The sequence below is a fragment of the Suricata suricatta genome, chromosome 3 (genome assembly GCF_006229205.1).
Source record: "Suricata suricatta isolate VVHF042 chromosome 3, meerkat_22Aug2017_6uvM2_HiC, whole genome shotgun sequence".
Taxonomy (NCBI): domain Eukaryota; kingdom Metazoa; phylum Chordata; class Mammalia; order Carnivora; family Herpestidae; genus Suricata; species Suricata suricatta.
Window position 1 is genome coordinate 54,275,709 of NC_043702.1, and position 19,026 is coordinate 54,294,734.

Here is a 19,026-nt window from a genome sequence, read left to right on the forward strand (position 1 = left end):
CCCAGAAGGCAGCTTCCCCAGACCTGGAGGCTGGACAGCGAGTGACACTGAGCTGTGAACCTAGATATCCCTAATCCAACAGAGCTCACCATTCTCAGCAAACTCAGTGAGAACTTTGGTTCAGCAGAGAAATTCTATGATGGCAGAGAGCCCCGGACTCACTGAGCTGCGTGTCTGAGAATGCTTAGGACAGTCCTCTGGACGAGACATACAATTAATTCACTGACTCAGTTTTCCCCAAACTGGAATAGTAGTGAATGATGACTTGTTTCCCAAATCTTCCACTTTGACCTTCTCTAAGCAGCCTAAAAATCATGGCTTCTGAAGGAAAAAAAAAATCACGTTCAAGAGAATGTAGAATACTCAGATGTTGTACCTTAAGGTCCAGAGCCGCTGACCGATACCAACACGCCTCTGTAGAGCTATAAGCTGCTGCCGGTCTGTGACTATACTGGGAGGGAACCCAGAGCTGGAGCCTCAGACATTTACAAGGATCCATTCAAATGAGCAAATCTGACAAGGGGCATATACGCTGATGTTAACATTGGATGTCATGCTAAAAAGAGAGTTTGGGAACTGGAAGTAGTGAAATTGGAATTTTGGCCCCAAATCCACCATTAATTAGCCATGTGTTTCAGGCAAATTATTTTGCCTCTTTGAGCCTCACTCAGTTTCATAATATGTAAAACAGAGCTTAGACTAGAACATCTCCAGAGTCTCAAGCATCTCTAACATTTTCTATTCGCATCGTTAAATATGAAGAGAAGACTATTAAGGACTAGCATGGTTTTCAAGATAAATTTACATCCTCCTCCTCGATCCAGAATAATCATCTTCTATGGTAGAACACAGCCCAAGGGTCTGGGGAAGTGGGCCCAAAAGTTTAAATCCAATCTTCACCTACGAAGGGTCTGACATTCTGGTGTAGGAGATACGGCACGTGCATCAACTGCAAAATGCCAGTATGCTCAGCACAGTTACTGCAGGGAATCCAAAGGAAGGAAAGCTGTCCCAACATTTGGGGCAGAAGTAATTATTTTCCAGAGAGGCTAGCCTAATCTTCTTTGAAGGCTGGGGTGCCTGGGTGGCTCAATTGATTAAGCATCTGACTCTTGTCTGCTCAGGTTATGATCTCAGGGGTTCGTGGGTTCGAGCCCTGCATGGGGCTCTGCTTAAGAGTCCTTCTCTCTCTCTCTCTGTCTCTCTCTCTGTCTCTCTCTCTGTCTCTCTCTCTGTCTCTCTCTCTCTCTCTCTCTCTCATCTCTGTCCCCTGCTCACTCTCTTTCTCAAAATAAATTAAATAAATAAATAAATAAATAAATAACTTAAAAAACATCTTTGAAGTTAAGAAGCCAGATCGGACAATTTTTTGGGATCCTTAGAATTCTAAGACAAGAACGAACTAGCGACAATTAATGTTCATGGTACACAAAGGCTTCACTCTAATAGGTATAACTAAAATTATTCATACCATGAATATTAGTAGACTGTATAAAGGACTTCTGTTTCTAGTACAGATATTTCAGGATAGTTAATTACGAATTCATTTGACTAATCATATCATACAGGCTAACTACCTTATATGTGACTAAATAACTGATTGTTATTTACATAATTGTTTACAAATAAATGGAAGATGATTGCTGCTAAACCACTAGGATGTCATTTCTTGAACTTCCAGTAATCATCACCTCACCATTGGTCATTTTGCGGTGGCCCATGAGCAGTTAAAAAGAATTAAAACAGGGGGTGCCTGGGTGGCTCAGTGGGGTAAGCGTCTGACTCTTGATCTTGGCTCAAGTTGTGATCTCACAGTTTCGTGAGTTCAAGTCCCGTGTCAGGTTCTGTGTTGATGGTGCAGAGACTCCTTGGGATCTCTCCCTCTCTCCCTCTTTCCCTACCCCTACCCCACTCACACTCTATCTCTCTCAAAATAAGTAAATAACCTTAAAAAAAAAGGAATTAAAACAGCTTTTTGGCAACCATAAAGAAGTCTTCTCTTGACATACCACCAACCTTTTTGTTTTTAAACTGGTGGACAGAGAGAAGAGTAGATTTTACAGTTCTGCCCTCATTGAGCAGCTCTGTCATGTTTGATAGGCACGCAAACACAAGCTTCTGCCTGGCCAGTGGCAAAGAGTTGAGCCGGTGCAGTGTTCCCCAAACGCAACAGTACCCAGGAGAGAAGAGGACTCCCACTGCCTGTATTCAAGGTGGAACTTAAAGACAATTTAGAAATAGAAACAGAGACAAAAGGCTAATTTCACATAATTGGGCCGTCCCAGGTCTACAGCTCTGATAATGGTTGGGAAGGGAAAGATTTTAAAAAATAAAAAGAAAGCAGAAGTAGAATGGGAAAAGGCTTACTTAAAATTAATGTCACACCTCATTTTCAATTAGTCTCTCGTGAACTTTGCCTCACTCCCACACCGGAGCTTGTGTGTGTTGAAACCTGCAGACGACCATAAAATTAGTTTACATCAAAACCCTAATTAACATACACCGCTGGAGGATAACAACCCAATCTTTTCATCTATTTTTAAATTCTTATTGTGAATCCTTAAAATATGCCCCATTTTAAAGCATCACTGACTCAATTTTAAAACATTGCCAAAACCTGCTTTGCTAATCTGCAAACTCGATAATTCTACCCGAAACCTCAGCACACTCAGCAACAATTTAATAGCAAATATCTCTAGTGGGGCTTCGTATTACTAAGATTCTATTACTTTTTATATTATACGAAAAGTGCTAGTACACTCTAAAATATTATAAGTCGTTCAGACCGGGCAATGCTTGTCAAAATATGTGGAAGTTTATTTTTTTGCACTCAGTAACCTGGGATTTTTATCTTGTGTATTTATAATCTATAATGTGCCTCCCATAATTAGTATGAAATGTAGATTACTAATCAACTTCCTAAAGTTTCTGGACATTTTATTTCTGTTAATATGATTACTAGGGGTGATAAGTTGTATGGTTAATAACCGAATCCTGCTACTAAATGCAAATTCTAAACATATCTTAAAATAATTGCATAGATGCCTAAAATGGGCTTCCTTAATTATATTCTTCTTAGACTGCTAAGCAGCCCTTTTTTGATTAAAGGCGTTTGTGTTTATGTTTCTTGAAGATTTTTAGTTTGAGGCTTTAAGAGGCAGCTATTAATCTAGATGCTTATTTAATAGATGTTGTAATACATCTTAAATGACATATAAGAAGTGTACATCCCCCTTTAACTAGTAATACTTCATATCTTGACAGAAGTCTCTGTAAAACTGTTCAGTTTTTGAAATGTTCAAGTTTTTCCATCATTAATATTAGTCCAACTAGAAGTATATGAAAGTATGTCAATCTATAAATACAGAGATATTTCCGTATAGAAGAGGTTTTATAATGCTCGTATCTTTTCAGTAAATTCATGCTGGTTCAATTTTTAAATTGATCTTTACTCATTTATTTTGCAACCACAATGCTATTTATTTATTTGCAGTAAATACTATTTTCACGATGCAAATCAGTTTTTAATAAACAATTCACACTCTTTAATAGAGATGAATTGCAATACACCACTTTCACGGTGAAGCAAATCCACCGCTGACATTTGCACCAAGTGCGGATTGACGTGCTAGCAGCACCGACCTGGTCGCTAAGGGTCACAGAATGTCATCTTTTGGCTTAGCTCTCTGCCCCTCCTCTGCCTTTCACTGTTTCTCTAGTATGTTCTATCCCTTTAAATTCCCTGTCCACATTAATATCATTACTACTCTTCTTTTAAAAGCATTTACAAGGAACTATAACTGTCACAGGAACCAAAATACTCCAGCTTCTTTTCTCCCTGTAGGCGGAGCTAACCTGCCAGCCAAGTCATAAGGAATGGCTCCTTGATGAACCCTGGCTCAAACAAAGGAGGGTTAACTGCAAATCTTACAGTTAACACACAAAGCGCATCCTGAGCCCTGGAGTGGTCTTGCTCACAGGAATGGAATTTTCCACCTCCCCAGTGAGGGAAGCATAAAACCGCTCTGGGTTCCCTTTGGCAAACGTGCAGCCCTACTTCCTTACCACTTCCGTGGCATAATCCGGACCGCGCCCCAGAATGGGACTGATTGAAATGCAAAGCCAGGACGGCAGGCTTGGTCTCTGATCCACTAGTCAGGTGCCTGGAAGTGACAAAGGTCAGAATGGCTTTTGCGCCATGACAAGCAGATGCTATCCCATCTATCAATTTCTTGTGCAAACAATTCTGACAAACCCAGAGTTCACTACCGTTGCAAAAAGGCATTTGTGTTACAGGTGTAGTATTCAATAAGCTTGGTGTCCAGCAGCTCAGAATCATCAAAATTCCAAGCCCCTTCATGCCCCCTTTGTTTACAAGACACAGAAAATAAGACCCAGAGAAGTTAAATGATTTTCCAAAATTAGACAGCTGGCTAGAATGCTCCTGCTTTACATGATAGGCTTTTTTTTTTTTTTTTTGATGAGACTTCACCAACTTTACCAGTTTTACAGCTATGAAGTAAACTAGAACACAAGTGATGATTGCAGCCAGGCAGGCAGGGGCAGAGCGAGTGGCAGTGTGTTCAACTTTGGTTTCAGAAGTCAGTGGGGTGCCTTTATGTGTTTGTTAATGAAATATCTGCAGCCTGAATAAAAACCGTTCTACTCAAGGTTAGCCCCCTCATAATGAGAGTCTCTAAATTCTGACTCCAAAACCAAAGAAAAGCCATGTGGCTATAGCTCATGATTTGTGGGGAACAGTGAAGAGGTGATACGTGGAATCACGTAAAACTCCTCTTCCTGATTATTACCTCCAAGTCTGACCATTTCTCCAAATTCTCTCTTCTCCCTCCAACACTCCTCCGAGGCGTTTCTCCACTCTCCCAGGTATGCTCCTCTCTTCAACCCTTCCCAACGATGTTTCTTACATGAAATAAGTGGCTCTTCTCTGGGCTTCTCAAATCTACCTTTCTGCTTTCATGTGTGTGTGTGTGTGTGTGTGTGTGTGTGTGTGTGTGTGTGTCCATCCTGTTACCTTTCTCATCTTGAGTCATATAAATAAAAAGAATATTTTTATATATTTCAAGCTTCTATAACTAGAGCCGAGGTCAATTATAACAGTAGCTAGAATATTAAATAGGTTGGCTGTGTCATGGAAAAATTTTTTGACTGGACTAGAGAGAGGAAAATGTTTCCCTGTCCTGGTCCTCAGTGCCTCCCTCCCTGCTCCATCCCCGCCAGATAAACAGAGGGTGTATTTAAGTTATTAAAGTTATTTCCTCCTACTAGTGACATTAGTTATGATGGAAGATGTTCAAGCATCTCCCTTCTGTATGAAAGAGATTAGAATCTACTGTTTGTGTCAGAGGATATTTATGAACTCTTAGAGTCCCACTAATTATACCGTGTATACAATTCTACATGAACAAACCAAGCAGGCAAAAAGTCCAAGATGACATTATAACAATCTGTTCCGCTTTAGATGCTTCTTAACCCTGGACATGACCCCCAAGGCTCTGGATCGCCCCTACCCAAAAGCCTCACATGTATCTGCCCGTTTGGGTTCCTTTGGTTAAGCCAGTCAAATGTTAGATCAAGACCAGCCTGCGAGGAAGTTGTCCAAGAGTTAAGTACTGATGCCAGGCATAGAAAAAGTAATGAAGACATTTTGGTTGTAACAAGGCATTTGGCTTTCTGCCATTGGCCAATTTCCCCATGTAGTAGTGATCACTTGACTTCCTTATTTCTCTTCCATTGTTTTTCCACTTTTTCAGGAATTATATCACTTCTGACAAAAAGAATTCAAAATGGTCTGAAAGGGGTTTTTTTAGGCCCTGAGGCTATAGTGGTTGGTATGGAATTCAATTCCCATGTCCCCGATCCTAACTCACCAAGGGAAGATGCACAGTGTTGTGCTATACTGTTTGTAACAGCAGATGAGAAAGAATACATTTTAGAAAGGCTTCATTATGAAGTATTCAAAACTAAGTGAAGTCCCCAGATCTTAAACTCCTCAGAAAACCCAAATCCAGAAATCCAAGATTTGGGGTTCTGAAAGATTTTGTGACTACTTCATATTGCTTTATTTGACAGATAAGAAAATTGTCCACTGAAAGGGCAAGGATCATTAGGTCTCTGAGATATTTAAGAGATTAAAATGAGAAAGAGAAAGCACTAATTGGTGCCATTTAAGAAAGTAACCTTTTGTCTGCATAGATCTTCTTATATAAACCAATTTCCGGTTATTACATAAATATTAATGCCATGGATCTATTCAGGAAAATAACCATGCTAAGTTACAGAGAATAGCTAATAATAGTGACTTCTTAAACACTAAACTGTCAGCTTTTCTTTAAGTATTTTTTAAAAATTTATTCATTATTTATTTTTGAAGGAGAGGGCACATGCTAGTAAGGGGGAGAGAAAGAGGGAGAGAGAATCCCATGAGGGGCAAAGAGAGAGAGAGATGGAGAAAAAGAGAATCATGCACTGATAGCGCAGAGCCCAAAGCAGGGCTTACGCTCACAAACTGATATTATGACCTGAGCCAAAGTCGGATGTTTAACTGACGAGGTCGCCCAGGCACTCCTAAACTGTCAGCTTTTAAGACCAATGTCTCAGCAGAGAAGGCGTCCGTGCTCCCAGACAACTTCAGACCAGGACCCAACTAGGAGGGCTGAGAAGAACCTAGGGTCTCTATTGACTTCTCTGACTGTCTTTTCTGGAGGAAACAAGAGAATCCTAGGTAAGAAGCCGCCTGGGTCTGGTTTTCGCTCTGCCACCGAGCAGCAGTATGGCCTTAGGAAAGACATCCAGTCATTAGGTCTTGATTTTTATGTGCACATTAAAAGCTTTAAAACCCCTAAACACTTCCTTCCTGCTCTGAAATTCTTTAAATTCATTATGCTGAGCAAGGGAGTGATCTCATCATCTCCATGCGTTTGCTCAGGGCAAATGTGCGGTCCAAACACAGAATGAAGAGGGCAGGAAAGGGTTAAAGAGTTAAGCATGTTGGAGCAGCCGCTGAACATAGGAGGGCCCCAGCTCCTGCATATTTCATGTAGCCATTTTGAGAGGAGAGGTCATAGAGAAAGGAGGGTTGGTCTTCCAGGGGAAATCCACAGAAACCAAGGTATCTGACTCAAGGGTTCAAGAGCGTTGGAGAGAGAAGATGGACGGGGTGAGGATGGCCCTGATATGGGACCAGCCAAGTACAGAACTCGAGGGGTGTGCATGAATAGAACCATCAGGCCAATAGTCATGCCTCTGTCATCTACTACCAGCACAGCCAGGGAATTTTCAAACTTCTGGCTCTGGAATTCTCTTGTGGCAGCCACTATTGTTAAAGAACCCATGGCCATTTCCCTCTTTCCCTGCTTCCTATCCCCTACACGAAATCTCAGGCCAGCATCAGCTCCCGGTAAATGGGGTTCCTTCTCAGACCCAAAGTCCAAAACTGAAGAATCCCTTTCAGGTGTTACATACAAGTGCCTGAGCCAACACCCAGATGTTTAGTTTTAGTGTTATCGGGGCCTACAGCTCCCTCGACACGGATTATACAGCCGGCTTTCAAAAGGGAGTAGCGTGATGCAGGTGCTGGGTAAATCCATACTCCATGACTGCATTTCTACTCATCGTTTAAACACAGAAATGACAGAGAAGGGGGAAATGAGATCCATTTGTAATGAGGAGGAAAGACAAAGACACATGTAACCATGCACTCCTACCTCATTCGGAAAGGAGGAGCCTAGGGTAGCAGAAGCTTGGGTGGACCACCTACGAAGCAGCCCAGGGATGGCAGGGCCGCCTTGTTTATGGAGTTTGATGGTTTGCTCACTTAAAAAAATCTTTTTTCATGTTCATTTATTTTTGGGGGGAGGGAACAGAGAGAGAATCCCAAGCAGGCCCCATGCTGTTAGCACAGAGCCCCCAAAGTGGGTGAGATCACGATCTGAGCCAAAATCAAGAGTCAGATGCTTAACTGTCTGAGCCACCCAGGCGCCCCTGCTTGCTTATTTCTTAATTTAAATAAAATGGTTTTTTTTGTGATTTCTATGTTTTTGTGGTTTTTCAGAATCCAAAATGTATTACTTGCATTGTTAGAACACTAAACCATAAATACCTTGCTAGTTGTGCAAAGTATGAATTTGATAACTACTATTCCTAAAAATAAATGAATTTCTTTTAAAACATGATATATAAAGTAATATATATATGAGTGTGCATATATATTTTAAAGGAACCAGTAGTTAGCATAATATTTCAGAGGGGAAAAAATCATGAATATTGATTTTTTTCCCCCTGATGAGATATTACCTGGGAATCACAGCCAAGGTAGGACTATTTAGACTACTTTATTCTTAACCTTTCTGCACATGTAAATTCACAGACATCAGGCTATAAAATATACTTGCTACATCTTCCAAGGGACCTGAAAGTCTGGTCCAAGCTCTTATTTTGAAAATGAATGGTTTTTATACCTAAAGCACTCCAAAAGTTCTTGGGATAGTCCACTCACGAGTTCAGTCATCCTTACAGATCATTAAGTCTTCCTGTGCCTAAAAACACACTCTCTCCTGGCGCCGTTTCGTGAACTCACTTTCTTCTGCTCTGTCCAGTGAGGTGAAGGAGGCTGGTTGCCATTTTCCACAGTTCCATCCCACTGCCCAGAGGTTGATTTTGTCTGTCTTCAGACTTCTCTTCCCCAGGATAAATAACCCACCTCCTTTCCTTGTGTACATGGTCTCCAAGCCCTGTCATCATTTTCCTCTTTCTCTATGTGAGTTCTATGCAATTTTCATACATGTGTTTTAAGTTACAGACCAAAAGTGTAACGTTCAAAAAAGAACCCAACCTATGATGAATTTACACAAGGATTATTTCCTAGCTACACATGGTACTCTTCTTAACACAGCCCAGGATAATATTGCTTTCTTGATGCCATTACTAGGTTAATGATTCATGTGTTTCTGGAATACCAGATCTTTTCCAGCCAAGTTTATGTCAAATTATACTCCCTCTATAGCCCTTTCTCCTACCACCAACGACTCCCCCAAACAAAGTCACTGTTAATAAATTTAGATGTTAGTTCTTCTAGTGGTTTCCTCTTAAACTCCAAACAAATAATATATCTACACTTCTCTCTTGATTTTTCAACCTTGGGCAGTCAGTAGTTATGGACTTCTCTACGTGAAAGATGAAAATTTTCACTCATTTATACGCAGCAGACTTTCTCTATCTTCTCCCCAGTTTAGGTTAGTTCATGAGGAGCCAGGTTAGTTAGGTTAGTTGGGAAGCTGTATACATTTAAATGATATAATTATACTTGTAAAGGTATACTTTTAAATGACATAATTATCCCTCCATTCCTGGATCTAGCAGCGTTATAAAATGTTTATTGACCTTGATACTCTAAAGTAAGAAAGTTAACACACCACACTACCTCCGGACATCTGTTAGAGTATGGCTTTTAGACTGCCAAAGTTTATAATATTTACAATCTGTTTTATAAATATTATGACTTCTGATACTATCATTATATAAATATTATTTATTGCAGATGCAAGAAAAGGAAAATTAATCCTAGGTCACTAAACTCATACTGTTCAAAATATAGTGCCCTAACCATCACCATCAAATGGATTCTCTATTCTATTCTTATATTCTACCAAACCCTCAAAATCATGCCACAATTTATTTTACTTCTTATTTGAGTCCTGGCTTCATAGGCAGTTTTATAAGTATTATAACTGGTTGCAAGCAGTTGAAACTGATAAACAATGAATTTGTTGAAAGAGTATTGTGAAAAATCTCAAAATGAAAAGAAAAGCTAAGGATAAGGCAACTACAAACTTCCAAGATACTAGGTTATGAAACTACAGAGAGAGCCCACAGATTTCTGGAAAAGAGTGCCTGATGGCCTACCTTGGATGACAAGTAGGGGCAGAGCACCATGACTGACAGTCCCATCAAGGTTACAAGTGAAAGGTGGTTCTCAAAAATGAAAGTCGGGGCACCTGGGCAGCTGAGTCAGTTAAGCGTTGACTTCAGCTCAGGTCAAGATCCCACCATCTGTGAGTCTGAGCCCTGCACGGGCTCTGTGTTGGGAGCCTAGAGCCTGGAGCCTGATTTGGATTCTGTGTGTCTCTCTCTCTACCCCTCCCCAGCTCTCACTCTCTCTCTCTCTCTCTCTCTCTCTCGTGCTCAAAAATAAAGATTTTTAAAAATTAAAAAAATTTAAATAATTAAAATAAAAGCTAATTGTTATCATCGGAACCAGAAAGAATAGAAACAGGGTAGGCAAAACAGTCATTTATTATGTACAATAACACTTGTTGCATTTTAATTAAGAATTTATTTAGTTAACTGTTTGATATCATCCTTCTCCATCAGGTTTTATGTTCCACAAGGAATGTAAAATCCACATGCTTAGCACAGTATACAGCTTATATAAGCACCTATTAAGTATTGTTGAATATTGTTAAAAAAAGAAATGCCAAGGGCTTCTGGGATATACTGCATAGTCTATCTGTAATACCTTATTTTAATAACAAATACTTTCAGATGAGTGAATTACATATTAAAGCATGAAACACTCTTTCCAAAGTTTTCTATTATAAGTGTTGTGTTTTACAGTAAAATCACCTCTGAAAACCTCTAGATCATGCAAGATCCCATGATCTCTTCTACAATCCAAACAACTAATTGTGTACAATTACCTGATGCAAAGAACTGGTCGGCAATTTGAATTTTCATTATGCCTTTAGGATGTCACAGCCTCTGGATCTCTGCAGCTGGAATTGATAAAGCAATATTTAAGACCTGATCTAATATCTCCTCTGTAAAGCTTCTTGCCTTCCCAAGGAATCAATCCATCTCCCCACTCTTCTCTATGCCACTTTTCCCAGTTCTTAACAAATTCAATGAGGTGTATTTGTTTATGTACCTGCCTCTACAGCTGAACTATGAGTCCCGTAACAGAAGGAAATAAGTCAGATTCATCTTTATATTGCCAGTGCCTATCACAGAACTTGAAAATAGAAGTGTTTATTAAATGTTTATTGACTCTAAATCACCATCAAGAGAGAAGGTCTTTATCAAAAAAATGGAATGAGTTCATAGAAACATTAGTCCAGACTCTAAGGAGAGATTTCATCTTCATTTAAAATAATATGACCAAAAAAGAAAAGAAAAGAAGGAAAAGAGGGAGGGAGGGAGGAAGGAAGAAGGAGTTTTAGTTCTTTAAGTTGTAGAGAAATTTTATTTTTCAAATGAACCCATTCATGAATTAGCCAAAGAGGTATAGCATCTCTAAATCAAACGATAACAAAAGAAACAACAAAGAATGCAGAAATTATCCTCTCTAAAATTTCCATTTGTTTCTATCAACCTAGAAGAATGTTAATAAGGAAGGTTCAGCAGGAGTCACTAATTCCTCACCAACGTCAGAAACTTAGTTTCACTTTTCAGAAGCTGTTCGTGGCCATGCTTGCAAAATCAAAACTGTAATTCATCTCTAGACAATACCTAATTATTACTGATTACTAAGAAATAAGTCAACAAAGATATTTTCCTGTTTACATTCTTATCAGACTGTATCAGAACCATCTGTTTTCAAGTTTGTTGTTGCTGGGGGTTTTTTTATCCCAAGGGATAAATACTCCACATTGTTCTCCAAATATATGCATGCAAAACTGCCTCTCACTGCACAGCTGCAGTGTTCACTGAAACATTTGGGTAGGGGAAAAAACCCATATATTCTTCTGGGAAAGAAAATGAAAAGAAAATTTGATATCTGACTGAATTCACCTTCCAGTGAGGTGTATGTTGGGGTCCGTCCCATCTCTAACTACCATCTCCTCACCTGCATGGCTAACTATTGATTTTGCCACAAGTATATGTGTAGCTTTAAGACATTAACGTAATACCAACCTAGAAAACATAGTAAAAGACTCTATAGCATGAAAAAGATTCTACAGTTTTAAAAGAAATAATATGTGACCTCTTTGTTCCATTGTTCATCAGCTCTAATCTCCTGTGATACACACAATAAATTTTACTTCTTTAAAGAGAGGCAAAATTGTTCCATTGCCAAAGAAGCAAGAGTAAGAGAATAAAATTGTGGTATAGACTGAGTTGCCACATGGCTTCAGGTAAGCAATTAACCTTTGGTGTCTCAGTTACTTCATCTGTAAAATAGGGATAAAGGTTTTAGCACAGGTGTGACCCCTGGACTAATCAGTATAATTATCATTATTGATGGGGAAAATAAGGTTGATCACTGATTTCACCTCATGTTAGCACCCAAGATCATTTCTATCTCCTCTACACAGAATCGTTTTTTAAAGAAGTCTGTAAAAAGAAAAAAATGATGACAAAAGCCAAATACGGAGGCTGGGACAATACAGATACAATGGTCCACAGTCACATAGGCATATATCCATCAAGGCGGATTATCTTTTGATCATTTGTATTCCTCCCTTAGATGTTTTCTACACTTAGACTAAATATGTAAACTACAAAAATACAAGGAAACTTTCCAAGATACACATTCAACCAGCAACCTGCCCTGCTGCAAAATGCTTTCCAGGTCATTGATAGGTGACATGATGACAGACAGGACTACAGTAGTTTAGGCTTGAACTATGGAATTGAGGATAATTGAAGTCAAGTAAAAACATACACTGAAGACACTGCTCATATCCCCTCAATGCGCTTATTCCTTGTGAGTGTCTGCCTTACAAGGGACCAGGACAGACAGGTGGGGTACATGATATGCCACCTCTACAAGAATGGGAAGGAGCATTGAAACTGGGTACCCTAGGGTGTCCTTTCACAAGAGCACAGATAATGACTGTGCTCTGAGTCAAGGAGAGAGATGGAAGTTGAGGAAGACAGAAGTGGGGATTCCCTGGGTTCTCATCTAGGACTCCCACGCATTCTCACGATGTGCTGCGGCTTTAAAAGAAATTACCTTTGCATGTTGCCAAAAGTGGCAACGAACCACAGAGGGAACCATAAAAATTAGAAAGTGCTCCAAAGATTGGTACTCAACATTATCACCTCTGCATCCTTTTGGGTAAACACGTGTTGTTCGCAGGTCCAAAATGCCTCCCCGTGGCTCCCGATACTAAGATTTCTCACCACAGAGAATTCTCTTTTCTTGAACCTCAGGCTCCAAATCTCCAATGTCTTTGAAGAAATTAGCCTCTCGACAAGTCATTTATACACTAAGGACTCTATCCCCTTCCTCCATACCTGCCTCAAAATTATAGGCAACAATTTCCAAATTGGAACTCTGAAGCTGTTGCCATTTTCGTATTATCCTCACCTGTCATAGGAAGCATAACAATTAGCATTTTTAGCAGGACTAAAACTGCTAACACAACTTCTTATGTCCTACACCATTAAACTTGATTAGAAATCCCTTCACGATTAACATTCATCTCGCTGTATCGTGCTTGAAGGTTAATAATACCCGGCGTCTCCGGAGAGGGGGAAGGGGAGCCGACGCAGGGAGAGAGGAGCCTCCGAGGCCTCGGGAGAGGGAATTTCCCCTTCCGGCCACTAGAGGGTGGCTCCGCCGGCGGGACGCCTGAGACCGCGGGAGGCAAGGCTCCCTGTCTTGTTCGCCTGCACTTGACTTGGTAAGATGAAGCAACATTAGTATTCATCGTTCTCTGTGCTTCACTCTCCGTAGGTTTTAATTTCTAATAAGCCCCTTCACAAATGCCAGGAGTCATTGTTGGCCGGGCCAAAGCGTGATGGGGACAAAACTATCAACCTACGATGTGACACTGCTTAAAATGACATCCCGTCTAATTCTTCTACGCCAACATTGGGTAAGATAAATACAGCACATGTATTAACAGAACCTGAGTTTAAGACGTTCATACGTGATGCAACAGTACATGTGCTGCAAACGTGTTATGGGTGAACCGTGCGCGCACGTCACAGGGAAGGGCGGTTACGTTACACGGAATGCAGAAAAGAAATGTACCCAGCCTTTAGCCCACCAGCCGGTTCTGCTTACAGGACCAAGTTATCCATGAAATGCAGTAGGACATTTTGTAGTAAAGATCCTACTTCATGGACTTTTTTTTTTAGACCCAGCCACCTACGCACATTTATATAACTGAGGAAGAAATGAAAGATAAACCTGAAAATATCCCCTCATCTAAATAAGTTATGTTCTAAGAAAAAAGGCATGGGGAATGAGCCTATTTTGGTGGACGCCACACAGAGGGTACAGCAAAATATAATGCCTTTCTTTATCTGTAATATTGTTCAGTGTAGCAAACCCTTTTGCTTGTTACAGTACAGTAAATGGGGTGTTTAATTTGGGATTCAATGTAGTCTACAGTCAAGGTGCAGCAGTTTTATTACAGAAATACAATTTTATTGGAGGCTGAAGATTTAATTTCCACCTTACGTAGAGAGCCATAAACGTCATATGCCTATTTTACATTTTGCATAGCATTTGATATATGTAATTTCTGGTCTAATTTTAGAGTTTGAAAAGGTGGAAGAGTCACAATATGTAGATTCAAATTCTCCAACATTTTAGCCACAAATGCCATTGAAAAATGAGCAATTTTCTGTTTCTTAGTTCTGGATTTGAAATTATTTCTTCCCTCTGCTGACTGAATTCTGGATCACATCCTTTCCCAGTCCCTTCTAATTAGGTGAACACAAAGCTACCCACAGAACACCTTTGTGCGAGAGCAAATGTTTTCTTTGTTTAAATTGGTCTACTAGTTGGTATTCTAGTTAAAACTAAGATGATCACATGATATGGATAGTTTTTCTATTGTTTTCAATATCCGCCTGGGTGACATGTTAATGGCTGTTCCGATGAATGCATTTGGAATAAAATAATTGGGAAATGTATTGGGAGGGTTGAATTTGAAAGGAATAATCAAAAAAAAAAAAGAAAGGAATAATCAAATAAAGTTGGCTGTGAAGCTATATCGACATTGAAATCCCAATTTGGGGAATCGTGTCATTCTCTTTCCTTCAAATGTATTCCTTACAGGAAACGCACTAAACGCTGCCTTTCCATCTGTTTCCCTTTGCAGCGTTACTTCTCTTCAACATTTCCTACCTTCTCTTTGCCACCAGGTGGAGCCCTTTGTTTATGGACATCTGTCCGTTTCCTTTTTTCTCTAAGATGCCACCAGATAAATAGCTTCAGAGCTAAAATACTGTTGCAAACACAAAAATTTAACACCCACAGATAAAAAAAAAAAAGTAAAGCTTTTTCAGACTCTGGTGTAATAAACCTTGCCTTAAGAGTCCTATTGCTGCTAGATTTAATAGCTTACACATTTTCCTATTTACAACTTCTGCACACCAAACAGCAGAAAATAATACTGTTGTGTGTGCCATAAACAGTGTTGCTGCAGGTCTATTTTATGTAGCACCATCGTTTTTATAATCTCGAATGTTTAGCAACTGCAATCAAAAGCCAACCCCCCCCCACAAACCTATATGCTATGAGCCTCAGTTTTCTTCAGTCTTAAAAAATATATACCTCATTGAGAAGAAAATGTTTTCCTTCAGACAAAAGAGAGTGGTAATTCAGTTGTAGGTAATAGAGGGCAATGTCAAATTCTTCTCTTAGTCAAATTCATCTCTCTTCGATTTGAGATCCAGTTAAGGGTAAGTCAAAATCTACCTTACCTTTGGTTCTATTTAGCAGCGAATAAAAAAATGAATACTATTAGCAATACTATTATTTCTTACATTGTTAAATTATTTTAATATTCTTATTTAAAGAATCAATTAAAGATCTTCTCATGAACAAAAGGCAGTAATGTAAGAAAAAATTAGAGCCCTGATTTGCATGTACAAATAACTATGGAATGAGTTCACCTAAACTAGTTTGCCAATGACCTCAACCTTGATCTGGAAAGATCATTTATTCACGAGTAAAACATTCACATTCTCCATGCTAACTCTGTCTTGGATCTTTTCTCAAGGTAGATTACTAACTGTGACATTGCAGGGTCTAGGTCTATGAATAACGTATGCATTTAACAACACCAGGATGTTCTGTATTTGAGTGAACTATCATTTCTGTTGCATTTTTTATTTTAATCAGGATTTTCTTTGTTTTATATGTATAAGTGTATATGTATAAAATTTTGCTTAAGCATCTGCAAAGCAGAAAGTGGAGGAGAATTTGTGGATGTGCTTTACTGAATCGGTCTCTGGACCCAAGAAATCTGGCTTTTCTACTGGAATCCAACTGGTTCTGCAGTCTGCTGTCAGAAGCTAACTGCGGAGGAGCCCTCAGACGACAAAATGCTGGAGCCACCATTTTGCCGTCCGCTCGCACACAATAAAATGGTGGCACAGGAAACAGTTAACACATAGTGCCCACGAGGGTGGTCTTTGAAAGTATTCCACTCTCTGATCCAAATATCGAGCTGCTTGGTAAAATATTGTTACCAAGAGACTAAAGGTATTCATTTTTCTTTAATATATAGAAACTCTGTGTGTGTGTGTGTGTGTGTGTGTGTGTGTGTATGAATGAAATGCTGGAAGAATCAGCCGTAGACATTCTACCAAAGAATAGAAAGAACTGGTGAAAAAGAAACACGAGCGCTCACAGCGAAAGCAAACCTAAATAAGAAACGTGGACCCTGAAATTGCTTCTCACAGCTCACAAAAGCCGTCTGGTGAATTTGGCCTCCATGCTTCCTTTCATTTCAGCATCCACTTCGTGCAATTTAGAGTTAGGAAATTTAAGGGGGTATTCTTTCTTTTTCCTCTTTTTTTTTAAGAGTAAACACCCTATAAAAATTAAAAGCAAGCCCACATTGACTCTCACCTGGGAACCCCAATGCTCATTTTTTATAGGAGGAAAAAAACAAAACAAAGACCCATCTCCCCTTCTTCTTTCATTTCTTCTGCTCTTATTTTTAGTCATTAAAAATGCTGCTGTGGCTCTGTTTAAGTGTGGAGATTCTCATTTTTCTGCAGTGCTTCAGACGCACATAGACTCCTTGGGGACTTAGCGAGGAGCTAACCAAGTGCACATGGGAAATGAGAATTTTCGTGGTTAGAAAAACTGCAGTGTTTGGCAATTTTCCACATGGAGTACGAGTCAGGAGTGACTTTTTTCTTTTAAACATTATGACTTTACTCGAGCCCTTAGTATAGAGCTGTAGGTTCGAATTTGAACATTTGAACACGTTGCATGGTCTTAAAAAATTTAACCGGACTTCTTTTCATAAACAGTTGCACTGTTTTCAAGGGCATAATAAATAGGGCATAATAAACCTTCTCCCCCCCCACCCCCAGCCCCGACAGAATTATAATGTAATGAGAAATAGCCTTGGAGGACCCACCAGCAGGTTCTGTGGTATGTGACACAGACCACCAGGGGCTGAGATGAAACCACTAATACTTTTTTCATAGGATCATTAGCTAGAGTTAAACAAGGTGTCAACGTGAAAAGATGGGGAGGCTGACCTGGCTCGTTATGTTTGCAGGCCTTCACTTTAAGTATTTTTTGCATTAAAAGTAAACACTGATATTCCATTTTATAATTTAAACACGTTGTTACCCAACTACAGTACGTTACTTTTCATGCTGTTAAACGATTCATAATGTATTATTTTGTGGTTACTATTTATGGCTGGTTTTTAATAGATAATAAAAATCTCGTGAAAAACGCCAATTTAAATTTAAGCCTAAGAAGAGGTTATTTTTAAATTTTTCCCTGTTACTTTGTGAGATAGAATTCATTGATTTGTCTTGAAATTTAGGTCTTAAATTAAAATCTGCCTCCAACCAAGAGGAGTAGGTCTAGGGTTCATGGAGTGAGTTTGCATAAGTTCTTGACCTTGTACTGAGAGTCACTGGGAAGAATATGTTCTCGTTATAATAGCTGTTTTATAATTTCAGAGACATTGCTAGGCTTTCGCATGTGCTAATACTAGTTGCCCTAGGTACCTTAAGTAAAGCCAATCCAATAAATTTACGATTGTGGTTGAGACATAAATGTCACGTCAGTAACCCTCAACCAGATATCAGAAGAAGGAGTATGTGATTGTTTCGCCTGAAAATTAAGTTTCGTGTTTTTAATTGGTGTCATATCCTTTCCTCAGTCTATAGGGCTTATATCAAAGGCACCCATATTAACCTGAAAAGGAAACATGATAACAACTCCTTTTATCCCCTGGCTCAAATGGTTGTATGTTCAACCCTAATTTTTGTTCAAACACTTTCAGACAAAGACAACAGGAAATAGTAAACATGGCAACACCACGAAAATAATTTTCAAGTGCATTATTTCTCTCCGTGTGCAGCGTGAGTTGTCCGAGCTGCAGAGGAAACTGTTGTGTCATTAAACCCAGGGCAACGAAAACAGCTACCCTTCCAGCAAAATAACTACCCTCCGCGTTTCATAAATCTTGTTTCCAACTAGTCTAAGACCAGGAATTGACTCTGTCTCCCACATCCGTGGCTCAAAACTGTTGCATCACAGGAGTGTGTTCAAAGGGAATCAGGAGAATCCAACGACAGCTTCAGGGGCAGGGAGGCAGTCATGACTGACAGCCAGATGTCTGGCTCTAATGCCCAGCCGGGCTGCAGACGGTCCTGAGACCGGCATCCAAACAGGGCGTCCTGGCGAATGATAACAATACCACAAATCATCAACGCAAACCAAAAATGTGGCTGGGACTGGTCAAGATTTCAGATGTCAGGAGTTGGTCACCTTCCCTCCCTTCTTCTCCCCCTCCCCCACTCCTGTCCCCCCTCCCCAACCAAAAGCTTGTTAGGGGTGGAAGGCCCAGCAGGAAATGTTTCTACACCAGTGCCAAATGCTAATCCTTCACTGAAGCCTCTAATATATTTAAATGTTTAGATGAGAAGGCACAAACAGACTCTGATAGAAATCACTTGACATGTGGGATATGGAGATTTCATAATTTGGTTAAATCTGTATTACATTTAGTGGACTCACTCTTCAATTAAGGATCACCTTAAAGGAGCACATTACAATGCAAAGGGAAG

General features: G+C 39.7%; 1 long non-coding RNA gene across 1 annotated transcript; it reads right to left on the reverse strand.

The window, feature by feature from the left end:
- Positions 1–434: 434 nt before the first annotated feature.
- Positions 435–10,790, reverse strand: LOC115287249. The gene is made up of 3 exons (XR_003906369.1): positions 10,719–10,790; positions 2,368–2,452; positions 435–513 (listed from the first exon to the last, which is right to left on the reverse strand). It is a non-coding gene; the product is annotated as an uncharacterized LOC115287249 (long non-coding RNA).
- Positions 10,791–19,026: the final 8,236 nt, after the last annotated feature.